The sequence below is a fragment of the Sebastes fasciatus genome, chromosome 14 (genome assembly GCF_043250625.1).
Source record: "Sebastes fasciatus isolate fSebFas1 chromosome 14, fSebFas1.pri, whole genome shotgun sequence".
In the NCBI taxonomy this organism is placed as follows: Eukaryota; Metazoa; Chordata; class Actinopteri; order Perciformes; family Sebastidae; genus Sebastes; species Sebastes fasciatus.
Window position 1 is genome coordinate 9,386,138 of NC_133808.1, and position 18,075 is coordinate 9,404,212.

General features: G+C 39.2%; 1 protein-coding gene across 3 annotated transcripts in view; it reads right to left on the reverse strand.

Moving 5' to 3' along the window:
• The window catches only part of znf385b (zinc finger protein 385B), a 56,891-nt gene extending 41,481 nt beyond the window's left edge, over positions 1 to 15,410 (reverse strand). Inside the window, exon 1 of one of the 3 annotated variants that reach the window (XM_074658508.1) lies at positions 14,379 to 15,410. The gene's annotated coding sequence lies outside the window, so the exon portion shown is untranslated. The remainder of the gene's footprint in view (positions 1 to 14,378) is intronic. The other 2 variants (XM_074658506.1, XM_074658507.1) reach the window with 2 other exon arrangements.
• Between the last annotated feature and the right edge of the window lie 2,665 nt (positions 15,411 to 18,075).

An 18,075-nucleotide genomic window follows, 5' to 3' on the forward strand; every position in this document is an offset into this window, starting at 1 on the left:
ATGGTCTATATCTAATGCCCAAAGAGCTCAACACACTGCAACAAAACACAATCATTGCAACCACGAGAGGTCCTTGAGCATGCAGTCATAAATGAGCACAAAAAATATCAGGCTGATGGGTCCAGTAGTATTTGAGATTAGCTGTGGACAGACAGAAAGATACACACATGACCTAATACATGATCTCCCCAAAGGCTTACGCCTGGCGGAGATAATGAAGAAAACACCATCGCCAATTTGACAACACATACGCAGCATAACAAAACAGAACTATATGGACAAAACAGAACTGAGTTAGAAAACAAAACAGAGTTTCTACACACTTAAAACTAATGAACACAAGCATTTTCTATACACGATCGTTGGAAAAATGACCGGCTGGAAGTCTTTAACGTGCATGCTCTATATATGGGCTCAAACACATAGAAGCCCAAGGAAGCCTGGAAAACATTTTGAGCCTTTTCCTCCAAATTAAACGACAAAATACATTGTTTGTCCATGCACTCTAGAACGACACATAAAAGCGCTTTCTGATCTGATGTCACCATCAGCAGGACAATTTAATTTACTGTTACAAAACACTGTTTCAGGTTTGGTTAGGTTAAGGCACAAAACCAACTTGATTAGATTCAGGGAAAGTTCATGGTTTGGGTTAAAATTATGACCTTATTGAGCGCCTTGGCTTGGTAGCCAGGTGGTTGCTAGGGTTGCACCTTTACCGATACTGGATTGGATATCGGGCCGATACTTACTCAAATAGCTGGATTGTGTATCGGTGACAATGGGGCTGATCTATTCAATAAAATTCTATGTTTATATACTATATATTTGAATTCCTGTTTAAGTTTTCACCAATTTGTTACTAAAAAGTTTTAATTTCTGTGAATTTGAAGATTTTTTTACCAAGTTGCTACGATTAGTCCGATTTATTATTTTATTAATAAATAACAATTCAGTAAATTTCTATCTATGTATTTCTTTTTCTCTATGTAGTCATGTTTTGTTTTACAAAGTTATGAAAGTAATGTTCAAATCAGGCTTGATGCCTTACACATAAAATAATTATCCCAGTCACTTCCACACAGTGAGGCATACAGCTCATTGATTAAACACTGGTATCCGATCAGTACTCGGTATCGGCTGATACCAAAAGCCCAGGTATCGCTATCAGTATCGGGACGGAAAAAGTTGGATCGGTGCATTCCTAGTTGTTGCAGCACATGCCACATAACGTCACCGGTTCGATCTAGGCTGGGGACCTTTGCAGCATGTCATATTCTCTCCTTCCCTTTCCTGTCTGCCTCTTCACTGTTAAAAGAGTCCAATAAAGGCAAAAGGCCAAAATAAACTAATACATTAAAAAAATACTACTTTGTTAAGATTAGGGGAACTTAGTCATCATTGTGACACTTGGTTAAGGTTATAGAATGAATAGAATGGTTGAAATAAAACAACGGTTTGAAACAGGAAACAAAGTGCGATCTCCCGTGCAGTCTGATGTTTTGCTGACCCATACCAGCCTCCTCCCTACACACAGTTTGTCACTCAACGATTATGTCCTTTGACGTCCTCATTTCCTAGTTTCATTACGCCGTATGTGTTATCAAACTGGGGAGTGCGTTTGTCAATTTTCTCTCTGGGCCACAGAATGCATCTCTTTCTGTTGCATTGTGAATTCTTTAACCGCAGAGTCAGTGTACCTGGAAATAAAGCCAAATATCACTCTTGAGTTTTTCTCTTCAACTCCTCATGAGATGTAAACTGTGTCTTATATACACAGTGACACTAACAACAACCAGTCTGAGGAGATCACAATCACGTTCAGACTGCGGTGAATCTGAAGACTTGCAGGTGGCCGTAACCTGAAGACGCTCTGAGGACACATAAGGTGCTTTCCATTCAGCTAATTAGGTTTCCTCCCTACTTCCAGGCAGTGACCCAGAAATCAATCGAGGTTCTCCATCGTGGAGGACCTTCCGAAACTTTAAACGTGTCCCGGAGCAAGGAACCGCAGGTGTGTGCTATGAAGATGTTTTTACTGGATGGTGACACCCTCTTGATCAGTTTCTGCTCAGTGATGCGCTGATGATGCGATGGAAACAACATTAACTGTAATATTAATGTTATTGCATCATTGTATTACTGTAGGTTGCGGAATAACAAAACCAAACAGTGGCTCTAACTTTATTCATGTTAATTCATAAAATAAAAATGAATACATGTGTGCAGAATTTTAAAACTCTATAATTTTGTCTACTTTTTTCATCACTAGCCAATTTTCTCCTTCTTTTCTTATTTCCCGTGCCAAGTGCATCGTGTCTCATTCAGGAAAAGGAGGTAGCCTATCCAAAGATTTGTCCCTAAACAGTTGAAAAGTCATAGTTATTATTAGTCCAAAGTATCAGACTTACTGTACCTGCAGCCTTTCACAAACAAAATATATGTTTTAATAAGAGTATTTGAAGCTGGTTTTATTGCTCCCTCACAACCGTTCTGTCCCTTCATTAATAAACTGATTTTAATTGTCTGTTGGTGGTTGCAGTCACATTTCATGACCCTTTGGAGCAGCAGTTATCAGACAAGTTATTCTTTAAAAGTGTATTTTTTCTGTTCATTATAGGACTATTAAGATGATATCCATCATGAGAAATTTGTGTTCTCCTCAAAATGAAGCTGGAGGAGCAAAGACATGAGGAAAGGTTAGCTAAATGGAAAAGCACAGAGTCAGACAGGTGGGACGACAGTCCAGCTTCCTGTCTGTCTGTTTTCTGGTTGTCATGGAAGCGCCGTGTGGTAACACCACTACTGGTGATGTCACTGTGGTCAGTCCACTGGGAAACTATGACACCTACACACACACACACACACACACACACACACACACACACACACACACACACACACAGTCAGATGAAAGGTGACCTGCAGTCTCTCTATTCTCCGTCCACATCATCACTTTTCTGTCCAGGTGGTTTCTAAAAGGGCTCTGTCCAACATAAAAAAAGGTAAAAGCAAAACAAACAAAAGACACTCTTCTTCCTCTCAAACAGACAGTGAGCTGGTTCTTCAGCCCCTCTGTCAGATCAGCAGTACGGTTGGATTACACACTCTTTAAAACTCAGCAGGTTTAAAGTTATAATCCTTAAGATATTCATGAAATTATTTTATGGTTAACATTTTTTAACTAAAGCCTATTTACATTCAGTAACTTCCTCTCTGTACTGTAGTTTTCATTGGTGGTAGTGGAGTCCACCAAGCCTGACATTGCCAGACCAAATCAAAACTGTGAATTGGTTTGAAACCTCTCAGTGCATTTTCAACGTTATCAATGGGCGTAAACCAGAATGCAATTGGATAGACCTACAACCAATTAGAGCAAGGAAACATGCGACGTAGCGCTATCTGTAAACAGACTACAGCGTGCAGAGATGAGTTGATAAAACATAAAAACATGTTTGGTTTTTGCTTTAAGTGCAGTTGATTGTTCTTATTTCAGTGAAAATATAGCGTTCAGTTTGTCCAATACTGACGTTATGACGAAATCAACAGAAAATTCTACATCAGCTGTCTTAGTTGTTCTCGAAAATGCCTCAATGGCGCTAACCTGACGCACCAGATGGTGTTAAACTGAACCATCTGAGAAGCCGTCATTGGAAACTGTTTGGAAAAGGGCAGGCACTTTCAAAAAATACTTGGCAGGTGATTGGAGGAACCATTTGTCAATCAAACTCTTGCTGAAGTCAGTCGGGAGAAGAGCGAAAACGACTTTTCCATCAAGAAAAGCCTTCAGTGCCGTTCCTGGCTCTTCTTTCAATGAAGACTTACTCTGCAGTTCTGATATAACTGATGCTATTGCAGTATCTACGCTAACCTCTTCGGGAGCTGCCATCGTTGTTTAAAACAGTTACCTTTCTTTGTTGTCGCGTCACACACGCACCTAAACCACGCCCGTATCTGCCAGTAGCTCCTCACAGGATGCTGATTGGTCCAAGCCACCGTGGTTTAGAAACAAACACATTACTTGAAGCCTGACCAGGTGGATTTGTATGTGACGTTGTAATATTGCGTTAATCCAGATGCTGTGGATTCACAGGAAACGATGCAGCGTGTAATCCAGCCATAGCCCAGGCTGTTACTAAATGTTTGAGTCCAATATTGGTATTTTAGAGTTTAAAAAAATCTGAAGACTATATATTGGCTGATAATAATTAATAATATAAACACATGACATTCTTGATACGGATGTCTTTTTTTGTGACAAAAATACATGCTGAGTGGGACATTTTATTGTTGAAAAATAAACTCTCTGGTGAACAAACTCTTTACTGGAGACAGGGTTTCTAAATTTCCTCAAACGAAGTTTGCATTTCTGTTCTTGAACTTCTTGTTACTTAACGGCCGACACTGATAATATTATAACTGCAATAACCTGATATCAGTCTATATATGAATATAGATTTTGGTCTAGCTCTGAATCCAGTCTCACTGTTTATTGTTCACTCTCCTACAGGAGTTAAGTTACTACTCATGTTAACACATTTCCTACTACTGCTGCGTCACAAGGTGAACTGTCGGGGTTGTTTTTATTGTGAAGCAGTGACAGGAACATGGAGGTTAGCACTGATCATTTTCTTTTAACATGTTTTGACTTTGGATCGGTTTTATATATTGCAGTAGCATCCTGTTGGATCACACTCCAAAAGTGAGAGTGTGTTTGTGTGACTCCAATCCTCTCATGTATACAACTGACATCATGTTGTATGGTTTACATACCGCAGCAGGGATTACACTCACACACACACATACACACACACACAGATAGAGAGCAGGAGTGCGGTTACTCAGTCAGTCCAACCTTCATTTCAGGACATTGTGACTTCTGTTCCTTCTTTAAATAGCTGCTCTGCTCCATCAGGACCTGACACTTACTGTTCAAGGAGAAACTCTAAAAGCTTTCACACTAAGATCTAGCATTGAACTGCTACCGGGCGCTAACAAAGGTGCAGACCCGAGGGGCCCCATCACCTGACACACCGCTCAGCTAATGAACCACATCTCTGTCCGACGACTGCCACTGAACTCAACCACAGAGAAGAGATATATAACCGTTGTTCTGATGCTTTGTTCATCCTTTGGCTCATGAACATATTTAGCATTAATCAGCATTAATGGAGACATAAATCACTGCAAAAAAATCAGCAGCAGCACCATCGTAGATTAGTATCTCTTAAAAACTTTCCTCCATTGTTGTTGTTTGTTTTGAAGGAATAGTTTGACATTTTGGGAAATGCTCTTATTTGCTTTCTTGCTGAGAGTTTAGATGTCTGTACGGTAAATATAAAACTACAGCCAGGAGCTGGTTAGCTTAGTTTAGCATAAAGACCGGAAACAGCTAGCCTGGCTTTGTCCAAAGTTAACAAAAATCCACCTATGAGCACCTCTTAAGCTCATTCATTAACACATTTTATACCATGGTCTGGATGAATGCTCGATTCTGATTGGCTGCAGGATGTCCATTAATTCCTGATAATGGACACCTACTAAGTAGTTCCAGTGAAACTGTTTGTTCACCGTTCGAAATGAATGTGCTGGCGACAAAAAAAATTCTTATTTACAATACTGAGTCTAACGTTAGTCTTTCAGTGCCTCATCCAGTTTACACTGCCCCTCTGAACTGATACTATCACATAAGCGATGATCATCTCGCATCCCGTTCGCTATTCAACTCACTACTTCAGGTTGCAGGCCGACAGAACATGGTCTCTCATTTGTTTGTGATAGCTTGGTATTGATTTGAGGACAACGACATGGCTAAATCGCTAGCTAGTCTTGTTGTTAAACATACTGTCGAATTATATTTACTGAGCGGACTAGAAATATCTCCCGTTGCCAAGTCGTAGCTGAGGTTCATCCTATTTACTGGAGTAGGGAACAACGTTTCCATTGCGTATATGAACCTTATGGGATGGTAATGATTGTTCCAGGTATTAGGAAACCCTCAGGTGTTGCCAAGGAAACAAAGTTATATCTTGTGGAAAAACTTTAGATTTCGGTTGCAAAACGCATGAAAATATAAATTGTTGGTCTCAATTTTTTTTTTCTTTGGCAAGTGACTATGGTATAAGCGGGATGTTTAATCCGTACAAGAACCAAAGTATAAAAATAACAGGCTAGCTGTTTCCAGTCTTTATGCTAAGCAAAACTAACTGGCTGCTAACCGTAGCTTCATATTTAGCTTCTTCCTGCAATTGTGCAAAAAAATGTGAAATCATTTGGGATTAAAATGACTACTGATACTGATTCTGTTTCCTGTCTGAACAGGAAGCTTCAGTCACAGAGATAAACCAGATGTTCTTCTATTAGAGACTGTCAGGGATTAACACACACACACACACACACACACACACACACACACACACACACACGTATACACACCACTGCATGTAGGTTACCCACGAGGCTGTGCAGGATTTGGTGGTACATGATTGGTTGAGCCAAAAGGGGATTGTGGGATTGGGATTATAATCCACAGATAAGTGTGGGTGCATGTGTGTGTGTGTGTGTGTGTGTGTGTGCCTGCGTTGTGTGTGTTGTAGCTCAGTTAGTATAATCTGTGGTCTAATAATAGAGATTACCACTCGCACTCTTCTGAACATCTACAGAGAGTCGTCTGACTTTGCCCCCTCCCTGCTGAAGTGTCTCTCAGAAAAACACTGAACTCCTGTGACTCAGTGTGTGTGTGTGTGTGTGTGTGGGTGTGTGTGCGCGCGTGTGTGTGTGACGCTGAGGTCAACGTCAGTGTGCAGAAGATACACGCTTTGAGCATGGAAGTTCATTGTTGACCTTTGGGTTCATTATACGTGACAAAGTAATCTAAAATCAAAGGTTGACTCCTCCTCAAAGATGTATGTACATGTCGGGGCTATGCTGGCTACAGAGATAACTCATTAGGAACATAAGAACTGCTGTTGGTCAGTTTTGACTCGTGTTTTCTCCTGGTTTCTCCAAGTTTCTGATGCCGGTAGAAATTCTATAGAATGAAGACGACATGAAGCAAGTTGGACTCAGTTATCGTCTCCTTTTCAGGAACGCACATCTAACAAAGCTATTTCCATTGCAAACCCTCGTCTCACTGTGATCAATCTATCCAAATGTGGCGCAAATTTTTAACCAAATTTCCAGAAAATCATCCAAAATGAAAGTTAACTAACGTGCGTTCACATATACTGTTATGCAAACATTAGGAGTTGGGTGCATCAAGATAAACAGCTGGTTGCGCTAATCCTCCAGTCGACTGTCATTAAACTGTGGCAGACGAAGAGGATGCAATAAGATGATGTAATCAAAAGAGCACCGGTCAAATGTCAAACGTTGGACGTTCAAGTCACATGCTTCAGTTCATGTGCATCATGAAGTCTGTTTCCACTGCATAACACAGTGGTAAACATTACATTTTCTATAACTTCTTCACAATAAAAACATCCCGCCGATTCTCCAGCGGATAGCAAATCATGTCAATACATGTCAATTGTATTTAGTATGTCATCAGCAGGTAGACAAATACATTGCAGAGGTTTTATCACTTCAATGACTAACATGAAAGCTGTGAATGTTTGGTCTATGTTAAATTATATCCACAAACTCCTTCCAAACAATCCCACTCAGAACCACAGACTCTGCTTCAGTACTGCAAGTACTCTGTTCAAGTACAACACCGGGAGTATCTGCGGTATTCACGATAGAAGTTGAAGACTTGATGCTGCTGCCGAAAAACATTAACCCGGCCCGAAAGAGGAGAAGACGGCTATGACATCACTTCCTTCTCAACATGCTGACTCATCAAACATTCAACAGTTGCTCCACTCAACTAATGGAAGAAGAAACATGAGACAAAGAAACACACACCTTAGTGGGCAGGTGGTTTAAGTTAGCACACACTCGTTCGTTTCAACTCTTAAAAGGTTTTAAAGAGTACAAAATGAAGTTTAAAACTGACGAAGAGGAGGCTGTAGGGTAAAGTTGTGTTTCTATATACAGCATCACCTTCACATTAAGGACACTGTGACTGTGTGTTTGGAAAGATTAACTTTACTGTAATTTTCCTGCTGACACACAGAAGCGGCCTGAGAGTAATGTCTACACTAAGCCAGCTATTCTGTTTTTGAGCCTCCATCCACATTAACCCGCTGCTGAAAATAGCCCCTGATAAATTTCCTCCTGTTGGAGTAACATTTGTTAAAAACTACAGTGTAAAAGAAATGAAACTATATATTTGTGAGCTGCTTTTAAAGATTTACGTCTTCTGTAGGAACCAATAGGCTTAGGATAAGTGCCAAGATTTGTTGACAATAAAAAACAAATATAGAATTGCAGCAGATTTATCGTTTGAAAAGAAATCTTTCTGTATGCCCTAATTGTCTCTGTGGTCGCTCATTTTAAACGTGAATATAGCCAATCGCGAAATACAGTTGTCATTAAAGGGGAACTACGCCCATTTTCAAAATTCATACATATTATTGCTATGGTCGAAGACAGTCCAAAACATATAAGTAAACATGAACAACTGTCTCCCAAATCCAAAAACTAGAGTACCAAAACTCAAACTTGTGATGTCATAGAGTGTAAAGCGTAAAACTGCTCCTGAGACAATGAATGGGGAGAGATGTTATAGATGACACTGAGAGCACCCAGGGGAATTGTTCTGAGTATATGGGAACATTTTTCTGTTTCATAACTCCTTCATAGCGTCACACATTTATACCCTATGACATCACAAGTTTGATAGTTTACTTCTCTGGTTTCTGGCATGGACAGAGTGTAGCTCATGTTCACAAATATTGATTGAACTTTCCTAGGCCATGGAGATAACATATTGGAATTCTTAATTTAAGTGGTGTTCACATTAAAGCAGACTTTCCAGCAGTTTAATTTTGTCGCTTATTGAATAGACGGCACATGAACCATTCAAAGCCTTTTGAGCTTTCATCAGTATTTTGCAAGTAATAGAGCGTGCATTCGATTTGTATCTATTTTTTGCACTTTACACCCTCACTACCATTAGCCTTATGCTCTCATCTAAACCCTAAAAAGCCAAAGATCTTCAATCAACCAAATCAGTGGATGTAACTGACAAGACAGCAAGTCGGTTCTCGTTTAACCGAAAGACGACAAGGGAGAAGAGGTTTTGCCATTTTCCTTTTGTTTCGGTCGTTTCAGTGTGGACTGAGCTCTTTCTGCAAACAACCCGGTTCAGATGGATTAGTGAGGATGTGGTCCGACGGTCTGTCTGTCGCAGAGGTTAAACTCCTGACAACTTCCTGCGGCCTCCCGACTGATGACACAGTGTGTAAGTGTGTGTATGTGTGTCAGTGTGACCTTCACAACCTCAGCGTGTGTGCGTATGTGTGTGTGTGTAACAACCTCAGAGACAATCGGCACGAGGAAACACTTCATCACTGCCGTCCTATTTACACACACACTTTCTCTCTCATACACACACACACGGTCAACTTTCCCTTTATACACTCTTTTTATACACCCTTTCCTAACCTCTCTTTCTCTCTCTCTCTCTCGCTCTCTCTTTCAGATCGCCTTCAGGCCACTAATTGCATTTTTGATGATAATCATCCAATCACATTTCATTACTGTCATCACTTCCTCTTCGTCACATGACGGGAAATTAATTAAAACTTCTTCAGACAACACGGGGAGCAGGTGCAGACACACACACACACCTGCACACCTACACACCTACACACCTACACACCTACACACACACACACACATACACAGGTAGGTCCATAAATCACAGCAGACAGAATGGGACTAATGAGATGGCTAGCTGTTAGCACTCTGTAGGGTAGGCAGCACCTAGCTAGGTACACACACACACACACACACACACACACACACAGTACTCCACATACTGCAACTCTCAGTATTACTGCTACAGTGACAGAAAAACATCTCTAAGGGGAAACACAGCTGTGTGTGTGTGTGTGTGTGTGTGTGTGTGTGTGTGTGTGTGTGTGTGTGTGTGTGTGTGTGTGTGTGTGTGTGTGTGTCACCAACAACAAAAGTACTTTGCGCAGTGATCAGTTAGAGCCCAGATTCAACAGAAACACTGATTTATGAGTTCAGAACAAGTTTGTATTTGATTTCCTTAAAGTGATATAGTTCTGCATTTTTGGGAAATACGTTTTTCTGCCTCCTTGCCAAGAGTTAGATTAGAACCTGGAGCCAGGAAATGGTAAGCTTAGTTTAGTATAAAGACTGGAGCCACTGCTCCTGGCCAAGAAATAGTCCTACACATAAACCTCGTACAACTGCAACAGGTTTTTACACTTCAGTTTTTGTACGAATTAAACAAATGTGTAAATTGGTGAGCTTTGCTGGTAAGTGGATTTTGTTACCTCTGGACAGAGCCAGGTTAGCTGTTTCACCCTGTTTCCAGTGTTTATCTGGATGTAGCTTCAAATTTAACACACAGACATGAGAGTGCTATCAATCGTCTCATGGAACTGTCTGCAAGAAAGCAAATTAATGATATATATATATATATATATATATATATGTAAGGTTGATCTTAATTAAATATTGATGCAATATTCACATCTCTGCTCTTTGAACAGAATGGTAATAAGGTGGTTACGATGAGCTCATTACACCTGCTGTCAGTCCACACACACGCACGCACACACACACAGAGCAAGGCTAGGTTTAGTACACAGTGTGTGTGTGTGTGTGTGTGTGTGTGTGTGTGTGTGTGTGTGTGTGTGTGTGTGTGTGCTCTGCAGGTTTCCAAACTGATCTGTCCTGACGTAACAACATGCTGCTTCTCAATCTGCCCACTGCTGGAGTCCTGGCACACACACAAACGCAGTGTTTAGTAATGTTGTCATGTTCTATAAATAGGTAAAATTGATTTGTGTGGAGGCGAACAAGAGAGAGTGTGATACAGTAGGATAAATGTATCTTTACTGTACAACTGGGTAATGCAAACTAACAGGCTGTTAGTGTGGACTTAATGCTGCACACAATACAGTCTGACAGTTCATTAGTGCATCCTGTCAACCCTTTAACTAGTTTACCAGCTGGTTAGCGTGGTCTAACAATGAGTTAGTACAGTCTAACATCAGATTAGTACAGTCTAACAGCAGATTAGTACAGTCTAACAGCAGGTTAGTGAAGTTTGCCAGCTGGTTAGTACAATCACACAGCAGGTTAATACTGAATAAAGACCAGTTAATACAGTCTAACAGTTGGTTAATATGTTCCAGTTGCGGGGTTAGTATCGACTAATGACTAGTTGACCTAGGGTCCAACAACTCTGTCTGTGGTTCTGATTTCTGATTGGATGTTGAGTTTACTGTGAATATGTTCTCGCTAAACTCCTCAGACTGTCAGCTTCCCTCTTCTGTCTTAAAGAGAAGACTTTAATTAAGTCAATTAGTGTTAATTAGACTCAGAGGCCTGAGACGCACAGACAGAAGGTCCAAACATCCAAACAAAGAGCGGCAGGAGGAAAAACACTGAGAGAAAAACTCTTCTGCTAGGAAGGAAGGAAGGAAGGAAGGAAAGGACAAAAGGATGGAGGTCTTGTTCATTTCATAAGGGACGGCTTAAGAGATGGCAGCACTGAAATCAGTTTCCAGGTCACAAAGGGAAAAGTAGGAAAAATGGAGGCAGGGAAGAAAAGATGGAGGCAAAGGAGGAAAGGTAGAGTTATGGAAGGAAGGGAGAAGGTAAGGAAAGGAAATGTAGGGAAGCAAAAGAGGAGTTATTTTAGGAGAGAAATTAGTCTTACAGGTCCGTTTCTGTCCAAACTGCAGGGGGAGCTACAGCTCAGCTGATCAGGTGTTATTATCACACAAACACACACACACACCCACAGCACAGCCTGTCATACTGTCACCTATGACATCTCCATGACAGAAAGAGAGAGCGATAAGACAACTCTGGATGATTGTGTCTGTCTGTGTGTGTGTGTGTGTGTGTGTGTGTGTGTGTGTGTGTGTGTGTGTGTGTGTGTGTGTGTGTCTGTGTGTGTGTGTGTGTGTGTGTGTGTGTGTGTGTGTGTGTGTGTGTGTGTGTGTGTCTGTGTGTGTGTGTGTGTGTGTGTGTGTGTGTGTCTGTGTGTGTGTGTGTGTGTGTGTGTGTGTGTGTGTGTGTGTGTGTGTGTGTGTGTGTGTGTGTGTGAGGGGGGGGGGGCTTTGTAAAGGATTATCTTAGAATAATGAAGCACGTTCAATACACACAAGATTATACCGTCTGTCTGTCTGTCTGACCTCTCCTTCAGCCTTCATTTTAAAGGAATCAGTTATAGTTACAGTTTTTTAAAGTGTTTTGTTGTAAATAATTAAAGACTGCAGGTCAAACCAACCAGCAAAACCGTCTGCCACAGTTTTTTTTAGTCTGCTGGATGAAAACTGCTTTAATGAAATAATGAAATATGAAAATTGAATTTACAATTACATTTTCTGACCTGCTGCCCCCTATAGTACCAACTGCAATTAATTTAATTAAAACAAATCAATAAAATTGAGTAAAAGCAAGGACAAGGATAAAAACCACCTCAACATGTATAGTGAAAGAGAAAACGTAGTGAAGGTCGAGTGATCTTCAGATTATTTTTTCATTCAAATGATTAATCATTTGGTTTATAAAACAACAGAAAACAGTGAAAAAATGCTCATTGTAATTTTCCAGAGCCCTCATCTTATTTCTGGTTATGTCCGATCAACACTCCAAAACCCCACAATATTAAATTTACTGTCATGTAAGACAAGAAGAATCAGCAGATCATCACATTTGAGAACCTGGAACCATCTAATATTTGGCATTTTTGTCTGAAATATTACCTAAGAGATGAACTTACTATCAAAATAGTTGCAGATTAATTTCTAATTTCAAACTATTTTTTTAATCAACAAATCATAGAAGCTCTACATGTAGTTTAAGTCCAAAAAAATGACAGAGACAGAAAATACTGAAAGACAAGGAGAGGTAAACCTGACAGATGACGTGGTGGAAGCACAATTACAATCCTTTACTTGAGTAAAAGTACTACTCTATAAAAAATACTTCATTATAGGTAAAGTCCTGCATTCACAGTAAAAGCACATAAGTATGAAAAGCAAAATGTACTGAAGTATTAAAAGTAAAAATACTCATTATGCAGAATGGACACTTCCAGAGTGTTATTATCCACCACAGACCGGTGTAGTACCTGTCACTGGTGGACGGTAAATATACTGTACTTTAGAACAATATATACTTCTACTCTTCTACATTTCAGAGGGAAATATAAAAGTAACTAAACTTTTTTTTTTTTTTTCTCCTGATTACTTTTCACAGTAGGATTTCACATTTAAAACATGTAGTCAGCTTATAAAACATGAAGCATTATTATAGATTTAACTACTCAAGAATGAATAAAAAAGTAAGTCAACCAAATCCACTATAGTGAATACTTTACACATTACTGCAGAAGTATTAATTATTTTACTATTATTTACCATTTAAGCACAATTTTAGGTTTACTTGATTATTTCCCTATTTTTTTTTTTTTTTTACTTTAACCTACTTTAACTTTCAATTAAATGTCAGCTGTAGTTAGTTACTGGTTACTTCACAAGCAGTTTATGAAATATATTACCCATTTTACTGGACGTTTTACTTGAGTATTTATACTACTTTTATACTAAGGAAAATATCTCTTCAGTCACTCTTTAAGTACAATTGTATGGTTCTTTATTTCCATTTTACTTTATACTTTCACTTTACTAGCCTACATTTCAAAAGATGTAGAATATAAAGGCCTATTGCACCAACCTGTCACAAATCAAATCCCAAATCAAAACTCACCTTTTTAGAACTGCTTTTAATGTCTAATTAATACTGTGTGTTTTATATCTTTTTTATGATGTCCTTGTTTTATGATCTTTTTATCTATGTAAAGTGTCTTTGAGTTTTAGAAAAGCGCTATACAAATAAAATGTATTATTATTATTATTATTATTATTATTAATGCTGCCTACGTTTTACTCAAAATCTGCACAAATCAGCTCATAAGAACAACTATATTACATGTATTTTTTAACTAAGAAATTCAAACAGAGCCATAAGCTACAAAACGCAGACAAATATGTCTTATAAAATTATTTAAAAAGACAGACAGAAAAGGGATATTTAAAAAGTGAGACGGACAGATGTAGCCTGAAAGTGATTCGGACTCCAGTCTGTTTAAAGCCTCTGCTGCTATAACCTTCAACTAACAGAGAAAACCTTAAAGAAAGAAAGAAAGAAGAAGAGGAGTAGGAGAAGGATAGATCAAAAAGGAGGGAAAGAGACAGAAGAAGAGGAGGAAGGTGACTTACCGGAGGAGGTGATGGATGAAGAAAGTGGAGTCCTGGTATGAAGCTCTGAACTACACTCAGACACACAATATCAGCAGCTGATCATTGATCACTCATCAATACTGAACAGGTGGGAGTGCGCGCGGGGGTTCTGATTGATCAGGCCATCATCGCTGGTGCATCCAGCCATCCATCAGGTATCCACTGATACACACTGATCATCAACTCTGTCTGAGCAGCGGAGAGCCGCGCGCTCTGCACCGAGCAGAGCGGTGGGACTGCGCATGCGTCACATAGAGAGAGAGAGAGAGAGAGAGAGCAGAGCAATATTTCCTTCTACAATGTAGCACATATGAAGAAATTAGGAAAAACTTCTTTACAAAAATTGAATGTAAACTCCAAGATTTTGATTCCCTCTCTGACCAAAATAAAATACAACATGTACTTGGAGAAAATAGTGTCATCAGCATAGAAGCTGCAGGATATGTCACAGCCTAAGAGACAACCACAACAACAACACATAATAGATGTAACTCACACTCTGCCTTTTATTTACTCCTCTACTTCATGGTTTTTGTTGTTGTTTTTTTACATTTATCCTTTGATATTGCAATATATTATTAATTGTTTGTTTTTAATTTGTTTGTTTGTTTTATTGACACAACAAACATCAATTACTTCTTTATTGTTTTCTTCCATTTACATGCATGTTCTTTTTAAATATCTAGATATTGTAATTTGCTTAATGAATTGTATATATGTATATATATATGTTTTTTTTTAATTTTGTTCTTTTTTTATTTTTATTTATCATTGAATTGACGCTTCGGCAATATTGTTCACCTGACAGTCATACCAATAAAGCAAATTGAATTGAAATTGAATTGAATTGAGAGAGAGAGAGAGAGAGAGACACAGAGAGAGAGAGACACAGAGAGAGAGAGAGAGAGAGAGAGAGAGAGAGAGAGAGGGATTAAATTGCATCCAATAAAAATAAATTGGATGAATTTTAAAAGGAAAAAAAAAGATCTGAAACCAGCTCCTAACCTGTGTGTGTGTGTGTGTGTGTGTGTGTGTGTCGTGTGTGTGTGCGTGTGTGCGTGTGCGTGTGTGCGTGTGTGTGTGTGCGTGTGTATGTGTGCGCATGTATGTGTGTGTGTCTGTGTGTGTGTGTGTGTGTTCAGCAGCAGGTTCTGGTTGACTTGCTTCCAGGTTTTATTGTTGGCAAGAAAAGCGGATAAAATCTATTTTAAAACTGTAAATACTGGCTGCAACACAGACATTGTTTTCTCAGCAGAGTTCAGTATTTTCTACCTCTCTTACCTTCTATCTCTCTCTCTCTCTGTATTTACTGTAAACTCACCTGTTCATGACGTCCGTCCGGAGGTGTCAGGTTAAAAGGATAATTTCGCAGTTTTCCTCCAGCCAGAGCTGAAACTGCAGGACTTGAAGCCTCTGAAAACTTTAGGCTACACTTCTATACGACTGGGTAGCAATTATTACTTGATTTATATTTTGTATTAATAATCCGAATCTACAAAGTAACTAGTAAGCAAAGCTGTCAAATAATGAAGTAAAAAGTACAAAATAATCCTCTAAAATGTCAGCCGATTAGACTGTTGTCAGGCTATGAAAAAGGCATCATCAGTTGCTCTAAGCCCGATAGATGTGGGTCAATAGGGGCCTACTACACCCACTAGTAGGTTTTATCATCTATTCACATGGTAGATGGCTGAAAGAAGGTATAAAAGAACACGACAGCGACCTCTAGCAACTGTAATAATTATGACAGCAGCAGAAGCGGAAGTCAGGTGCTGTAGTATAGACAGTGTGACACTTCATAAGGTGTCAAAACGCAGGACTTTCACCCAGGAGTTTGCATCCCGTGTGAAACCAAAAATGTGTAGTTGTCTTTGTGTTCATAGTTGCTCTAACGCAAAACACTATGTTTTTCTCTAAACTTAAAGAAGTTGTAGTTTTATTGCCTAAACCTAATTGTTTTTTTGCCTAAACCTAAAGCTGCTTTTTGTTTGTGTTCAAAACGTGACGTTTCATTCAGTTTTACAACATGTTAGAACGTGTTGCTTTTAAGTTTCACTTTCACAACATAGTAGGCGTAATAGGCCCCTAATGACCCACATCTATGGTGCTTATAGCGACTGATAACGCCTATTTAATGGCCTAATAACAGTCGATTATTCAATTCAATTCAAATAAAAGATATCATTAATGAATGAAGATTGACATGTAACTAATATCAGAGATAGTTTGTTAGATTTTTGCAGCTCATCGATATTTTTTGGGCCTTATGAAACACAATTTTGGCAAAACATTTTCTTGATATTGCTCCTTTTTTTCATGTCAGAGGTTCTTAAAAAAATTTAAATGTATGATTTCCTGCATTTATATATTCATAACAATCTGGCAAATAACATATTATGTAACTAGTTATCGGGCTTTCAGACAACAGAATTAATGGTAGTCTAATAAAAGAAAGCATGTAAATTGCAGTATTATTAATAAACTAACACCACTTAAAATATTTCCTTACATGATACTTTATGATAAATAAATATTGTATTTACTTCTGTTCTTTGCTGCCTTATCTTTGACTGATGTTGAATAGTTTCGTATTAGCAGACAGACAGACAGACAGACAGACAGACACAGAGACAGACAGACGGACGGACAGACGGACGGACAGACGATATGATGTCAGAGAGCTGAGAGATTCCACACTACTGCTCTGAGAAAGACACATCTACCTGTCTGTCTCTCTGGAGCTCAGAAATGTTGTCAACCTCCCAACAAACCCAAAGCATTATGGGAAAGTCCTGGAGCTGAACCAGCTCTCTTAAAGATAAGTCTGTTGATATTCCGTAGGGCTATGTCTGTATGTCTTACTGCCAACAAACGTCACGAATAGAAACAACAAAAAATGGTCAATCTACCAACAAGTGTCGTCCGTGTATCCAAAGTGTGATATATCTTATTCATCTGTACCTCCATTGTTGTACAAAACTATTAAAAACACATCAGGGAGACACACTGTTGCACTGGGTGACATGTTTCCTGCCATACTCACTAAATGTGTATTAATCCGCCACTGAAAATAGTCCCCAACAAATGCACTACAACCTTCTGTTTGAACGTTTGCTAAAAGCTACAGTGACCAGCTGTTTTAGGAAATGACTGAACCTTTTTAAGATATGAAACATATTTTTGAGCAGTTTTCAAAGATTTACGTCATCTGGGAGCCACCGCCAGGGTAAAGAAGTCAGAGTATTGAGAGACGGACTAACACACAGGGCAGGTTTTGGTCTTTTTGTGGGATTTGTTGACAAGGGCAGAAATATAGAATTTCGCATCGCCTCATCCTTTAAATTCCCACATAAAGAGTAACTTAACACCAGGTGGGAAAACAGTGTTTTGCTGCCCTCTCTGGCTGACAGCCTGAAGCCCGTTTCACCTCTGTGTGTGGTCAGAAGTGTGTTTTGTTGCACCTGTAAACACACCCACCAGTGATGTCACAGAGTCCTGTACACCTGTACATCACTGCAGCAAGGTGAGAAGTTAAACCACTGGAAGTCATCAAAAACAAGATTTTCAAGTAACTATAAGTTTCTTTTTAAAGTGGCTTTAAAGGGGACATATCATGAAGCACTTTAGTGCTTGTGCACATACATTTAGGTATCTGGAGTGCCTACCAAAACAGAAA